A 14923-nucleotide genomic window follows, 5' to 3' on the forward strand; every position below is an offset into this window, starting at 1 on the left:
GATTTTATCCATGCCAAAATATTATTGGAATACACAGCATAGCAAAAACCTCAGTAGCATTGCAAGTTTTTAGCTATTTTTAAACTTCAATAGCTTTTAAAATATTTACCAAATTTCTTTGAAACTCGTTTTATTGTCTCAAGAAAAACCCACATTACACACTACAATTTTTATTTTCAAACTGTTACCTTTTAATACCTAAAAAAAACTGATTTTATCCATGCCAAAATACCATTGGAATACACAGCATAGCAAAAACCTCAGTAGCATTACAAGTTTTTAGCTATTTTTAACGTTTAATAGCTTTTAAAATATTTACCAAATTTTTCTAAAACACGTTTTATTGTCTCAAGAAAAACCCACATTACACACTACAGTTTTTATTTTTAAACTTTTATTCTTCAATACCTAAGAAAACTGATTTCATCCATGCCAAAATACCATTGGAATATACAGCATAGCAAAAACCTCAGTAGCATTGCAAGTTTTTAGCTATTTTTAAACTTCAAAAGCTTTTACAATATTTACCAAATTTCTCTAAAAAACGTTTTATTGTCTCAAGAAAAACACACATTACACACTACAATTTTTATTTTCAAACTGTTACCTTTTAATACCTAAAAAAAACTGATTTTATCCATGCCAAAATACCATTGGAATACACAGCATAGCAAAAACCTCAGTAGCATTACAAGTTTGTAGCTATTTTTAACGTTTAATAGCTTTTAAAATATTTACCAAATTTTTCTAAAACACGTTTTATTGTCTCAAGAAAAACCCACATTACACACTACAGTTTTTATTTTTAAACTTTTATTCTTCAATACCTAAAAAAAACTGATTTTATCCATGCCAAAATATCATTGGAATATACAGCATAGCAAAAACCTCAGTAGCATTGAAAGTTTTTAGCTATTTTTAAACTTCAACAGTTTTTAAAATATTTACCAAATTTTTCTAAAACACGTTTTATTGTCTCAAGAAAAACCCACATTACACACTACAATTTTTATTTTCAAACTGTTACCTTTTAAAACCTAAAAAAAAATGATTTTTTTCCATGCCATAATATCATTGGAATATACAGCATAGCAAAAACCTCAGTAGCATTGAAAGTTTTTAGCTATTTTTAAACTTCAACAGTTTTTAAAATATTTACCAAATTTTTCTAAAACACGTTTTATTGTCTCAAGAAAAACCCACATTACACACTACAATTTTTATTTTCAAACTGTTACCTTTTAATACCTAAAAAAAAATGATTTTTTTCCATGCCAAAATATCATTGGAATATACAGCATAGCAAAAACCTCAGTAGCATTGCAAGTTTGTAGCTATTTTTAAACTTCAACAGTTTTTAAAATATTTACCAAATTTTTCTAAAACACGTTTTATTGTCTCAAGAAAAACCCAAATTACACACTACAATTTTTATTTTCAAACTGTTACCTTTTAATACCTAAAAAAAAATGATTTTTTTCCATGCCAAAATATCATTGGAATATACAGCATAGCAAAAACCTCAGTAGCATTGCAAGTTTGTAGCTATTTCGAACGTTCAATAGCTTTTAAAATATTTACCAAATTTTTCTAAAACATGTTTTATTGTCTCAAGAAAAACCCACATTACACACTACAGTTTTTATTTTTTAACTTTTATTCTTTAATACCTAAAAAAACTGATTTTATCCATGCCAAAATACCACTGGAATATACAGCATAGCAAAAACCTCAGTAGCATTGCAAGTTTGTAGCTATTTTGAACGTTCAATAGCTTTTAAAATATTTACCAAATTTCTCTAAAACAGATTTTATTGTCTCAAGAAAAACCCACATTACACACTACAATTTTTATTTTCAAACTTTTATTTTTTAAAATCTTAAAAAAACTGATTTTATCCATGCCAAAATACTATTGGAATATACAGCATAGCAAAAACCTCAGTAGCATTGCAAGTTTTTAGCTATTTTTAAACTTCAAAAGCTTTTACAATATTTACCAAATTTCTCTAAAAAACGTTTTATTGTCTCAAGAAAAACACACATTACACACTACAATTTTTATTTTCAAACTGTTACCTTTTAATACCTAAAAAAAAACTGATTTTATCCATGCCAAAATATCATTGGAATATACAGCATAGCAAAAACCTCAGTAGCATTGCAAGTTTTTAGCTAATTTGAAACTTCAATAGCTTTTAAAATATTTACCAAATTTCTCTAAAAAACGTTTTATTGTATCAAGAAGAAACCAAATTACACACTACAATTTTTATTTTTAAACTTTTATTCTTTAATACCTAAAAAAACTGATTTTATCTATGCCAAAATACCATTGGAATATACAGCATAGCAAAAACCTCAGTAGCATTGCAAGTTTTTAGCTATTTTTAATCTTTAATAGCTTTTAAAATATTTACCAAATTTCTCTATAAAACGTTTTATTGTCTCAAGAAAAACACACATTACACACTACAATTTTTATTTTCAAACTGTTACCTTTTAATACCTATAAAAAACTGATTGTATCCATGCCAAAATATCATTGGAATTTACAGCATAGCAAAAACCTCAGTAGCATTGCAAGTTTTTACTTATTTTGAAACTTCAATAGCTTTTAAAATATTTACCAAATTTCTTTGAAACACGTTTTATTGTCTCAAGAAAAACCCACATTACACACTACAATTTTTATTTTTAAACTTTTATTCTTTAATACCTAAAAAAAACTGATTTTATCCATGCCAAAATATTATTGGAATACACAGCATAGCAAAAACCTCAGTAGCATTACAAGTTTTTAGCTATTTTTAACGTTCAATAGCTTTTAAAATATTTACCAAATTTTTCTAAAACACGTTTTATTGTCTCAAGAAAAACCCACATTACACACTACAGTTTTTATTTTTAAACTTTTATTCTTCAATACCTAAGAAAACTGATTTCATCCATGCCAAAATACCATTGGAATATACAGCATAGCAAAAACCTCAGTAGCATTGCAAGTTTTTAGCTATTTTTAAACTTCAAAAGCTTTTACAATATTTACCAAATTTCTCTAAAAAACGTTTTATTATCTCAAGAAAAACACACATTACACACTACAATTTTTATTTTCAAACTGTTACCTTTTAATACCTAAAAAAAACTGATTTTATCCATGCCAAAATATCATTGGAATATACAGCATAGCAAAAACCTCAGTAGCATTGCAAGTTTGTAGCTATTTTGAACGTTCAATAGCTTTTAAAATATTTACCAATCTTTTCTAAAACACGTTTTATTGTCTCAAGAAAAACCCACATTACACACTACAGTTTTTATTTTTAAACTTTTATTCTTTAATACCTAAAAAAACAGATTTTATCCATGCCAAAATACCATTGGAATATACAGCATAGGAAAAACCTCAGTAGCATTGCAAGTTTTTAGCTATTTTTAATCTTTAATAGCTTTTAAAATATTTACCAAATTTCTCTATAAAACGTTTTATTGTCTCAAGAAAAACACACATTACACACTACAATTTTTATTTTCAAACTGTTACCTTTTAATACCTATAAAAAACTGATTTTATCCATGCCAAAATATCATTGGAATATACAGCATAGCAAAAACCTCAGTAGCATTGCAAGTTTTTACTTATTTTGAAACTTCAATAGCTTTTAAAATATTTACCAAATTTCTTTGAAACACGTTTTAATGTCTCAAGAAAAAACCACATTACACACAACAATTTTTATTTTTAAACTGTTACCTTTTAAAACCTAAAAAAAAACTGATTTTATCCATGCCAAAATATTATTGGAATATACAGCATAGCAAAAACCTCAGTAGCATTGCAAGTTTGTAGCTTTTTTGAACGTTCAATAGCTTTTAAAATATTTACCAAATTTCTCTAAAAAACGTTTTATTATCTCAAGAAAAACACACATTACACACTACAATTTTTATTTTCAAACTGTTACCTTTTAATACCTATAAAAAACTGATTTTATCCATGCCAAAATATCATTGGAATATACAGCATAGCAAAAACCTCAGTAGCATTGCAAGTTTTTAGCTATTTTTAAACTTCAACAGTTTTTAAAATATTTACCAAATTTTTCTAAAACACGTTTTATTGTCTCAAGAAAAACCCACATTACACACTACAATTTTTATTTTCAAACTGTTACCTTTTAATACCTAAAAAAAAATGATTTTTTTTCCATGCCAAAATATCATTGGAATATACAGCATAGCAAAAACCTCAGTAGCATTGCAAGTTTTTAGCTATTTTTAAACTTCAACAGTTTTTAAAATATTTACCAAATTTTTCTAAAACACGTTTTATTGTCTCAAGAAAAACCCACATTACACACTACAATTTTTATTTTCAAACTGTTACCTTTTAATACCTAAAAAAAAATGATTTTTTTCCATGCCAAAATATCATTGGAATATTCAGCATAGCAAAAACCTCAGTAGCATTGCAAGTTTGTAGCTATTTTTAAACTTCAACAGTTTTTAAAATATTTACCAAATTTTTCTAAAACACGTTTTATTGTCTCAAGAAAAACCCAAATTACACACTACAATTTTTATTTTCAAACTGTTACCTTTTAATACCTAAAAAAACTGATTTTATCCATGCCAAAATATTATTGGAATACACAGCATAGCAAAAACCTCAGTAGCATTGCAAGTTTTTAGCTATTTTTAAACTTCAAAAGCTTTTACAATATTTACCAAATTTCTCTAAAAAAAGTTTTATTATCTCAAGAAAAACACACATTACACACTACAATTTTTATTTTCAAACTGTTACCTTTTAATACCTATAAAAAACTGATTGTATCCATGCCAAAATATCATTGGAATATACAGCATAGCAAAAACCTCAGTAGCATTGCAAGTTTTTACTTATTTTGAAACTTCAATAGCTTTTAAAATATTTACCAAATTTCTTTGAAACACGTTTTAATGTCTCAAGAAAAAACCACATTACACACAACAATTTTTATTTTTAAACTGTTACCTTTTAAAACCTAAAAAAAAACTGATTTTATCCATGCCAAAATATCATTGGAATATACAGCATAGCAAAAACCTCAGTAGCATTGCAAGTTTTTAGCTATTTTTAAACTTCAACAGTTTTTAAAATATTTACCAAATTTTTCTAAAACACGTTTTATTGTCTCAAGAAAAACCCACATTACACACTACAATTTTTATTTTCAAACTGTTACCTTTTAAAACCTAAAAAAAAATGATTTTTTTCCATGCCAAAATATCATTGGAATATACAGCATAGCAAAAACCTCAGTAGCATTGCAAGTTTTTAGCTATTTTTAAACTTCAACAGTTTTTAAAATATTTACCAAATTTTTCTAAAACACGTTTTATTGTCTCAAGAAAAACCCACATTACACACTACAATTTTTATTTTCAAACTGTTACCTTTTAATACCTAAAAAAAAATGATTTTTTTCCATGCCAAAATATCATTGGAATATACAGCATAGCAAAAACCTCAGTAGCATTGCAAGTTTGTAGCTATTTTGAACGTTCAATAGCTTTTAAAATATTTACCAAATTTTTCTAAAACATGTTTTATTGTCTCAAGAAAAACCCACATTACACACTACAGTTTTTATTTTTAAACTTTTATTCTTTAATACCTAAAAAAACTGATTTTATCCATGCCAAAATACCATTGGAATATACAGCATAGCAAAAACCTCAGTAGCATTGCAAGTTTGTAGCTATTTTGAACGTTCAATAGCTTTTAAAATATTTACCAAATTTTTCTAAAACATGTTTTATTGTCTCAAGAAAAACCCACATTACACACTACAGTTTTTATTTTTAAACTTTTATTCTTTAATACCTAAAAAAACTGATTTTATCCATGCCAAAATACCATTGGAATATACAGCATAGCAAAAACCTCAGTAGCATTGCAAGTGCTTAGCTATTTTTAATCTTTAATAGCTTTTAAAATATTTACCAAATTTCTCTATAAAACGTTTTATTGTCTCAAGAAAAACACACATTACACACTACAATTTTTATTTTCAAACTGTTACCTTTTAATACCTATAAAAAACTGATTTTATCCATGCCAAAATATCATTGGAATTTACAGCATAGCAAAAACCTCAGTAGCATTGCAAGTTTTTACTTATTTTGAAACTTCAATAGCTTTTAAAATATTTACCAAATTTTTCTAAAACATGTTTTATTGTCTCAAGAAAAACCCACATTACACACTACAGTTTTTATTTTTAAACTTTTATTCTTTAATACCTAAAAAAAACTGATTTTATCCATGCCAAAATACCACTGGAATATACAGCATAGCAAAAACCTCAGTAGCATTGCAAGTTTGTAGCTATTTTGAACGTTCAATAGCTTTTAAAATATTTACCAAATTTTTCTAAAACATGTTTTATTGTCTCAAGAAAAACCCACATTACACACTACAGTTTTTATTTTTAAACTTTTATTCTTTAATACCTAAAAAAACTGATTTTATCCATGCCAAAATACCATTGGAATATACAGCATAGCAAAAACCTCAGTAGCATTGCAAGTTTGTAGCTATTTTGAACGTTCAATAGCTTTTAAAATATTTACCAAATTTTTCTAAAACATGTTTTATTGTCTCAAGAAAAACCCACATTACACACTACAATTTTTATTTTTAAACTTTTATTCTTTAATACCTAAAAAAACTGATTTTATCCATGACAAAATACCATTGGAATATACAGCATAGCAAAAACCTCAGTAGCATTGCAAGTGCTTAGCTATTTTTAATCTTTAATAGCTTTTAAAATATTTACCAAATTTCTCTATAAAACGTTTTATTGTCTCAAGAAAAACACACATTACACACTACAATTTTTATTTTCAAACTGTTACCTTTTAATACCTATAAAAAACTGATTTTATCCATGCCAAAATATCATTGGAATTTACAGCATAGCAAAAACCTCAGTAGCATTGCAAGTTTTTACTTATTTTGAAACTTCAATAGCTTTTAAAATATTTACCAAATTTCTTTGAAACACGTTTTATTGTCTCAAGAAAAACCCACCTTACACACTACAATTTTTATTTTTAAACTTTTATTCTTTAATACCTAAAAAAAACTGATTTTATCCATGCCAAAATATTATTGGAATACACAGCATAGCAAAAACCTCAGTAGCATTACAAGTTTGTAGCTATTTTTAACGTTCAATAGCTTTTAAAATATTTACCAAATTTTTCTAAAACACGTTTTATTGTCTCAAGAAAAACCCACATTACACACTACAGTTTTTATTTTTAAACTTTTATTCTTCAATACCTAAGAAAACTGATTTCATCCATGCCAAAATACCATTGGAATATACAGCATAGCAAAAACCTCAGTAGCATTGCAAGTTTTTAGCTATTTTTAAACTTCAAAAGCTTTTACAATATTTACCAAATTTCTCTAAAAAACGTTTTATTATCTCAAGAAAAACCCACATTACACACTACAATTTTTATTTTCAAACTGTTACCTTTTAATACCTAAAAAAAACTGATTTTATCCATGCCAAAATATCATTGGAATATACAGCATAGCAAAAACCTCAGTAGCATTGCAAGTTTGTAGCTATTTTGAACGTTCAATAGCTTTTAAAATATTTACCAAATTTTTCTAAAACACGTTTTATTGTCTCAAGAAAAACCCACATTACACACTACAATTTTTATTTTTAAACTTTTATTCTTTAATACCTAAAAAAACAGATTTTATCCATGCCAAAATACCATTGGAATATACAGCATAGGAAAAACCTCAGTAGCATTGCAAGTTTTTAGCTATTTTTAATCTTTAATAGCTTTTAAAATATTTACCAAATTTCTCTATAAAACGTTTTATTGTCTCAAGAAAAACACACATCACACACTACAATTTTTATTTTCAAACTGTTACCTTTTAATACCTATAAAAAACTGATTGTATCCATGCCAAAATATCATTGGAATATACAGCATAGCAAAAACCTCAGTAGCATTGCAAGTTTTTACTTATTTTGAAACTTCAATAGCTTTTAAAATATTTACCAAATTTCTTTGAAACACGTTTTAATGTCTCAAGAAAAAACCACATTACACACAACAATTTTTATTTTTAAACTGTTACCTTTTAAAACCTAAAAAAAAACTGATTTTATCCATGCCAAAATATTATTGGAATATACAGCATAGCAAAAACCTCAGTAGCATTGCAAGTTTGTAGCTTTTTTGAACGTTCAATAGCTTTTAAAATATTTACCAAATTTCTCTAAAAAACGTTTTATTATCTCAAGAAAAACACACATTACACACTACAATTTTTATTTTCAAACTGTTACCTTTTAATACCTATAAAAAACTGATTTTATCCATGCCAAAATATCATTGGAATATACAGCATAGCAAAAACCTCAGTAGCATTGCAAGTTTTTAGCTATTTTTAAACTTCAACAGTTTTTAAAATATTTACCAAATTTTTCTAAAACACGTTTTATTGTCTAAAGAAAAACCCACATTACACACTACAATTTTTATTTTCAAACTGTTACCTTTTAATACCTATAAAAAACTGATTTTATCCATGCCAAAATATCATTGGAATATACAGCATAGCAAAAACCTCAGTAGCATTGCAAGTTTTTAGCTATTTTTAAACTTCAACAGTTTTTAAAATATTTACCAAATTTTTCTAAAACACGTTTTATTGTCTCAAGAAAAACCCACATTACACACTACAATTTTTATTTTCAAACTGTTACCTTTTAATACCTAAAAAAAAATGTTTTTTTTCCATGCCAAAATATCATTGGAATATACAGCATAGCAAAAACCTCAGTAGCATTGCAAGTTTGTAGCTATTTTGAACGTTCAATAGCTTTTAAAATATTTACCAAATTTTTCTAAAACATGTTTTATTGTCTCAAGAAAAACCCACATTACACACTACAGTTTTTATTTTTAAACTTTTATTCTTTAATACCTAAAAAAACTGATTTTATCCATGCCAAAATACCACTGGAATATACAGCATAGCAAAAACCTCAGTAGCATTGCAAGTTTGTAGCTATTTTGAACGTTCAATAGCTTTTAAAATATTTACCAAATTTTTCTAAAACACGTTTTATTGTCTCAAGAAAAACCCACATTACACACTACAATTTTTATTTTCAAACTGTTACCTTTTAATACCTATAAAAAACTGATTTTATCCATGACAAAATACCACTGGAATATACAGCATAGCAAAAACGTCAGTAGCATTGCAAGTTTTTAGCTATTTTTAAACTTCAATAGCTTTTAAAATATTTACCAAATTTCTTTGAAACACGTTTTATTGTCTCAAGAAAAACCCACATTACACACTACAATTTTTATTTTCAAACTGTTACCTTTTAATACCTAAAAAAAACTGATTTTATCCATGCCAAAATATTATTGGAATACACAGCATAGCAAAAACCTCAGTAGCATTGCAAGTTTTTAGCTATTTTTAAACTTCAAAAGCTTTTACAATATTTACCAAATTTCTCTAAAAAACGTTTTATTATCTCAAGAAAAACACACATTACACACTACAATTTTTATTTTCAAACTGTTACCTTTTAATACCTATAAAAAACTGATTGTATCCATGCCAAAATATCATTGGAATATACAGCATAGCAAAAACCTCAGTAGCATTGCAAGTTTTTACTTATTTTGAAACTTCAATAGCTTTTAAAATATTTACCAAATTTCTTTGAAACACGTTTTAATGTCTCAAGAAAAAACCACATTACACACAACAATTTTTATTTTTAAACTGTTACCTTTTAAAACCTAAAAAAAAACTGATTTTATCCATGCCAAAATATTATTGGAATATACAGCATAGCAAAAACCTCAGTAGCATTGCAAGTTTGTAGCTTTTTTGAACGTTCAATAGCTTTTAAAATATTTACCAAATTTCTCTAAAAAACGTTTTATTATCTCAAGAAAAACACACATTACACACTACAGTTTTTATTTTCAAACTGTTACCTTTTAATACCTATAAAAAACTGATTTTATCCATGCCAAAATATCATTGGAATATACAGCATAGCAAAAACCTCAGTAGCATTGCAAGTTTTTAGCTATTTTTAAACTTCAACAGTTTTTAAAATATTTACCAAATTTTTCTAAAACACGTTTTATTGTCTCAAGAAAAACCCAAATTACACACTACAATTTTTATTTTCAAACTGTTACCTTTTAAAACCTAAAAAAAAATGATTTTTTCCCATGCCAAAATATCATTGGAATTTACAGCATAGCAAAAACCTCAGTAGCATTGCAAGTTTTTACTTATTTTGAAACTTCAATAGCTTTTAAAATATTTACCAAATTTCTTTGAAACACGTTTTATTGTCTCAAGAAAAACCCACATTACACACTACAATTTTTATTTTCAAACTGTTACCTTTTAATACCTAAAAAAAACTGATTATATCCATGCCAAAATATTATTGGAATACACAGCATAGCAAAAACCTCAGTAGCATTGCAAGTTTTTAGCTATTTTTAAACTTCAACAGTTTTTAAAATATTTACCAAATTTTTCTAAAACACGTTTTATTGTCTCAAGAAAAACACACATTACACACTACAATTTTTATTTTCAAACTGTTACCTTTTAAAACCTAAAAAAAACGGATTTTTTCCATGCCAAAATATCATTGGAATATACAGCATAGCAAAAACCTCAATAGCATTGCAAGTTTTTACTCATTTTGAAACTTCAATAGCTTTTAAAATATTTACCAAATTTTTCTAAAACATGTTTTATTGTATCAAGAAAAACCCATATTACACACTACAATTTTTATTTTCAAACTGTTACCTTTTAATACCTAAAAAAACCACTGATTTTATCCATGCCAAAATACCATTGGAATATACAGCATTGCTAAAACCTCAGTAGCATTGCAAGTTTTTACTCATTTTGAAACTTCAATAGCTTTTAAAATATTTACCAAATTTCTCTAAAAATTGTTTTATTATCTCAAGAAAAACACACATTACAGACTACAATTTTTATTTTCAAACTGTTACCTTTTAATACCTAAAAAAAAATGATTTTTTCCATGCCAAAATATCATTGGAATATACAGCATAGCAAAAACCTCAGTAGCATTGCAAGTTTGTAGCTATTTTAATAATAATAATACATTTTATTTATATAGCGCTTTTCAAGATACTCAAAGACGCTTTACATAAGACAAATAATCAAAACAAATACGTACATACACCATACAAATCATAGTACAAAATCAAAATAGTACATCAACATCAAGAATAATTAAGATAAAAACAAAGAGAGCAGCATAAGACAGTTCATTAAAAATTAGCTAAATTATGAGAGAGAACAACAAATATAGAACAATTTCTTAAAATTAGACAGAAACAGGACAGATTTACATGCAATCAGGAAACTGAAAACTTTACAAGTTTTAGGATCTAGGACTTCACATTTCTGTCGTGATCTAAGTATAAAAACTATTAAAAAGAATAGCAAAAATAAAAGCATTTATTTTGTGTTGTTACAAGTTAAATGCCACTCTGAATAGATGAGTTTTGAGAAGTGACTTGAATTTGGACAGGTCAGGACAATCTCGTAGGTGTTTGGGGAGAGCATTCCATAAAGATGGAGCAGCTATGGAAAAGGCCCTGTCACCCCAGGTCCGGTGCTTGGTCCTAGAGGGTATGGACAGTAGGTTAGCCTCAGAAGAGCGAAGGCTACGGGAGGGAATGTGCTGATGGAGCAGGTCGGTGAGGTAGGATGGGGCCTGATTATGGAGAGCTTTGTGAGTGAATAGAAGAATTTTGAATTGAATGCGTTGAGCAACGGGAAGCCAATGAAGTTTTTGTAGAACAGGTGTAATATGATCACGGGAGCGAGTATGAGTAAGGAGGCGAGCAGCTGAATTCTGGATATACTGAAGTTTTTTTAGGATTTTGTTAGATGTACCATAAAGGATGCTATTGCAATAATCAATTCTGGATGTAATAAAAGCATGAATCAAGGTTTCGGCGGCAGAAAAGGAGAGTGATGGACGTAGACGTGCTATGTTTTTTAGATGAAAGAAAGCAGTTTTGGTGATGTGATTTACATGGCGGTCAAAAGAGAGGTTGCTATCAAAAATTACACCAAGATTTCGGATGTTAGAAGACGGAGACAAAGTGTCATTATCAATGGTAATTTGAAAATTTTTTGTGGTTTTTGCCAGGGTTGTAGGACCTACGATGATCATATCTGATTTTTCACAGTTTAATTTGAGGAAATTAGCTTTCATCCACAATTTCATTTCAGTGATGCAATTTGTCAGAGTGGAGTGAAGTTCAGTATTAATGGATTTGGAGGAGATGTAAAGCTGAATATCATCAGCATAGCAGTGGAAATGTAAACCATGCCGACGTATGATGTCACCAAGGGGGAGCATATAAAGAATAAACAAAAGGGGACCTAACACTGAGCCTTGGGGAACGCCTTGGGACAGTGGAGCAATGGCAGAACTACAATTGTTGATATTAACAAACTGTTGTCTGTTTATGAGATATGACCTTAACCACAAAAGGGCAGTACCAGTGATGTTGACAGAGGATTCAAGGCGGGACAGAAGAATGGAGTGATTAATGGTGTCAAAAGCTGCAGTAAGATCAAGGAGGACGAGAATATTAATTTGTCCAGAGTCTGAGGAAAGAAGAAGGTCATTTGTGACTTTGAGGAGGGCTGACTCAGTGCTGTGCTGGGGGCGGAAACCAGACTGAAATGATTCAAATAGATTATTGGAATTTAGGTGATCTTGATTTTGAACGTTCAATAGCTTTTAAAATATTTACCAAATTTTTCTAAAACACGTTTTATTGTCTCAAGAAAAACCCACATTACACACTACAGTTTTTATTTTTAAACTTTTATTCTTTAATACCTAAAAAAACAGATTTTATCCATGCCAAAATACCATTGGAATATACAGCATAGGAAAAACCTCAGTAGCATTGCAAGTTTTTACTTATTTTGAAACTTCAATAGCTTTTAAAATATTTACCAAAATTCTTTGAAACACGTTTTAATGTCTCAAGAAAAACCCACATTACACACTACAGTTTTTATTTTTAAACTTTTATTCTTTAATACCTAAAAAAAAACTGATTTTATCCATGACAAAATACCATTGGAATATTCAGCATAGCAAAAACCTCAGTAGCATTGCAAGTTTTTAGCTATTTTTAAACTTCAAAAGCTTTTAAAATATTTACCAAATTTCTTTGAAACACGTTTTATTGTCTCAAGAAAAACCCACATTACACACTACAATTTTTATTTTCAAACTGTTACCTTTTAATACCTAAAAAAAACTGATTATATCCATGCCAAAATATTATTGGAATACACAGCATAGCAAAAACCTCAGTAGCATTGCAAGTTTTTAGCTATTTTTAAACTTCAACAGTTTTTAAAATATTTACCAAATTTTTCTAAAACACGTTTTATTGTCTCAAGAAAAACACACATTACACACTACAATTTTTATTTTCAAACTGTTACCTTTTAAAACCTAAAAAAAACGGATTTTTTCCATGCCAAAATATCATTGGAATATACAGCATAGCAAAAACCTCAATAGCATTGCAAGTTTTTACTCATTTTGAAACTTCAATAGCTTTTAAAATATTTACCAAATTTTTCTAAAACATGTTTTATTGTATCAAGAAAAACCCATATTACACACTACAATTTTTATTTTCAAACTGTTACCTTTTAATACCTAAAAAAACCACTGATTTTATCCATGCCAAAATACCATTGGAATATACAGCATTGCTAAAACCTCAGTAGCATTGCAAGTTTTTACTCATTTTGAAACTTCAATAGCTTTTAAAATATTTACCAAATTTTTCTAAAACACATTTTAATGTCTCAAGAAAAACCCACATTACACACTACAGTTTTTATTTTTAAACTTTTATTCTTTAATACCTAAAAAAAAACTGATTTTATCCATGACAAAATACCATTGGAATATACAGCATAGCAAAAACGTCAGTAGCATTGCAAGTTTTTAGCTATTTTTAAACTTCAATAGCTTTTAAAATATTTACCAAATTTCTTTGAAACACGTTTTATTGTCTCAAGAAAAACCCACATTACACACTACAATTTTTATTTTCAAACTGTTACCTTTTAATACCTAAAAAAAACTGATTTTATCCATGCCAAAATACCACTGGAATATACAGCATAGCAAAAACCTCAGTAGCATTGCAAGTTTGTAGCTATTTTGAACGTTCAATAGCTTTTAAAATATTTACCAAATTTTTCTAAAACATGTTTTATTGTCTCAAGAAAAACCCACATTACACACTACAGTTTTTATTTTTAAACTTTTATTCTTTAATACCTAAAAAAACTGATTTTATCCATGCCAAAATACCATTGGAATATACAGCATAGCAAAAACCTCAGTAGCATTGCAAGTTTGTAGCTATTTTGAACGTTCAATAGCTTTTAAAATATTTACCAAATTTTTCTAAAACATGTTTTATTGTCTCAAGAAAAACCCACATTACACACTACAGTTTTTATTTTTAAACTTTTATTCTTTAATACCTAAAAAAACTGATTTTATCCATGACAAAATACCATTGGAATATACAGCATAGCAAAAACCTCAGTAGCATTGCAAGTGCTTAGCTATTTTTAATCTTTAATAGCTTTTAAAATATTTACCAAATTTCTCTATAAAACGTTTTATTGTCTCAAGAAAAACACACATTACACACTACAATTTTTATTTTCAAACTGTTACCTTTTAATACCTATAAAAAACTGATTTTATCCATGCCAAAATATCATTGGAAT

This window comes from Trichomycterus rosablanca, chromosome 25 (assembly GCF_030014385.1).
Source record: "Trichomycterus rosablanca isolate fTriRos1 chromosome 25, fTriRos1.hap1, whole genome shotgun sequence".
NCBI lineage: Eukaryota > Metazoa > Chordata > Actinopteri > Siluriformes > Trichomycteridae > Trichomycterus > Trichomycterus rosablanca.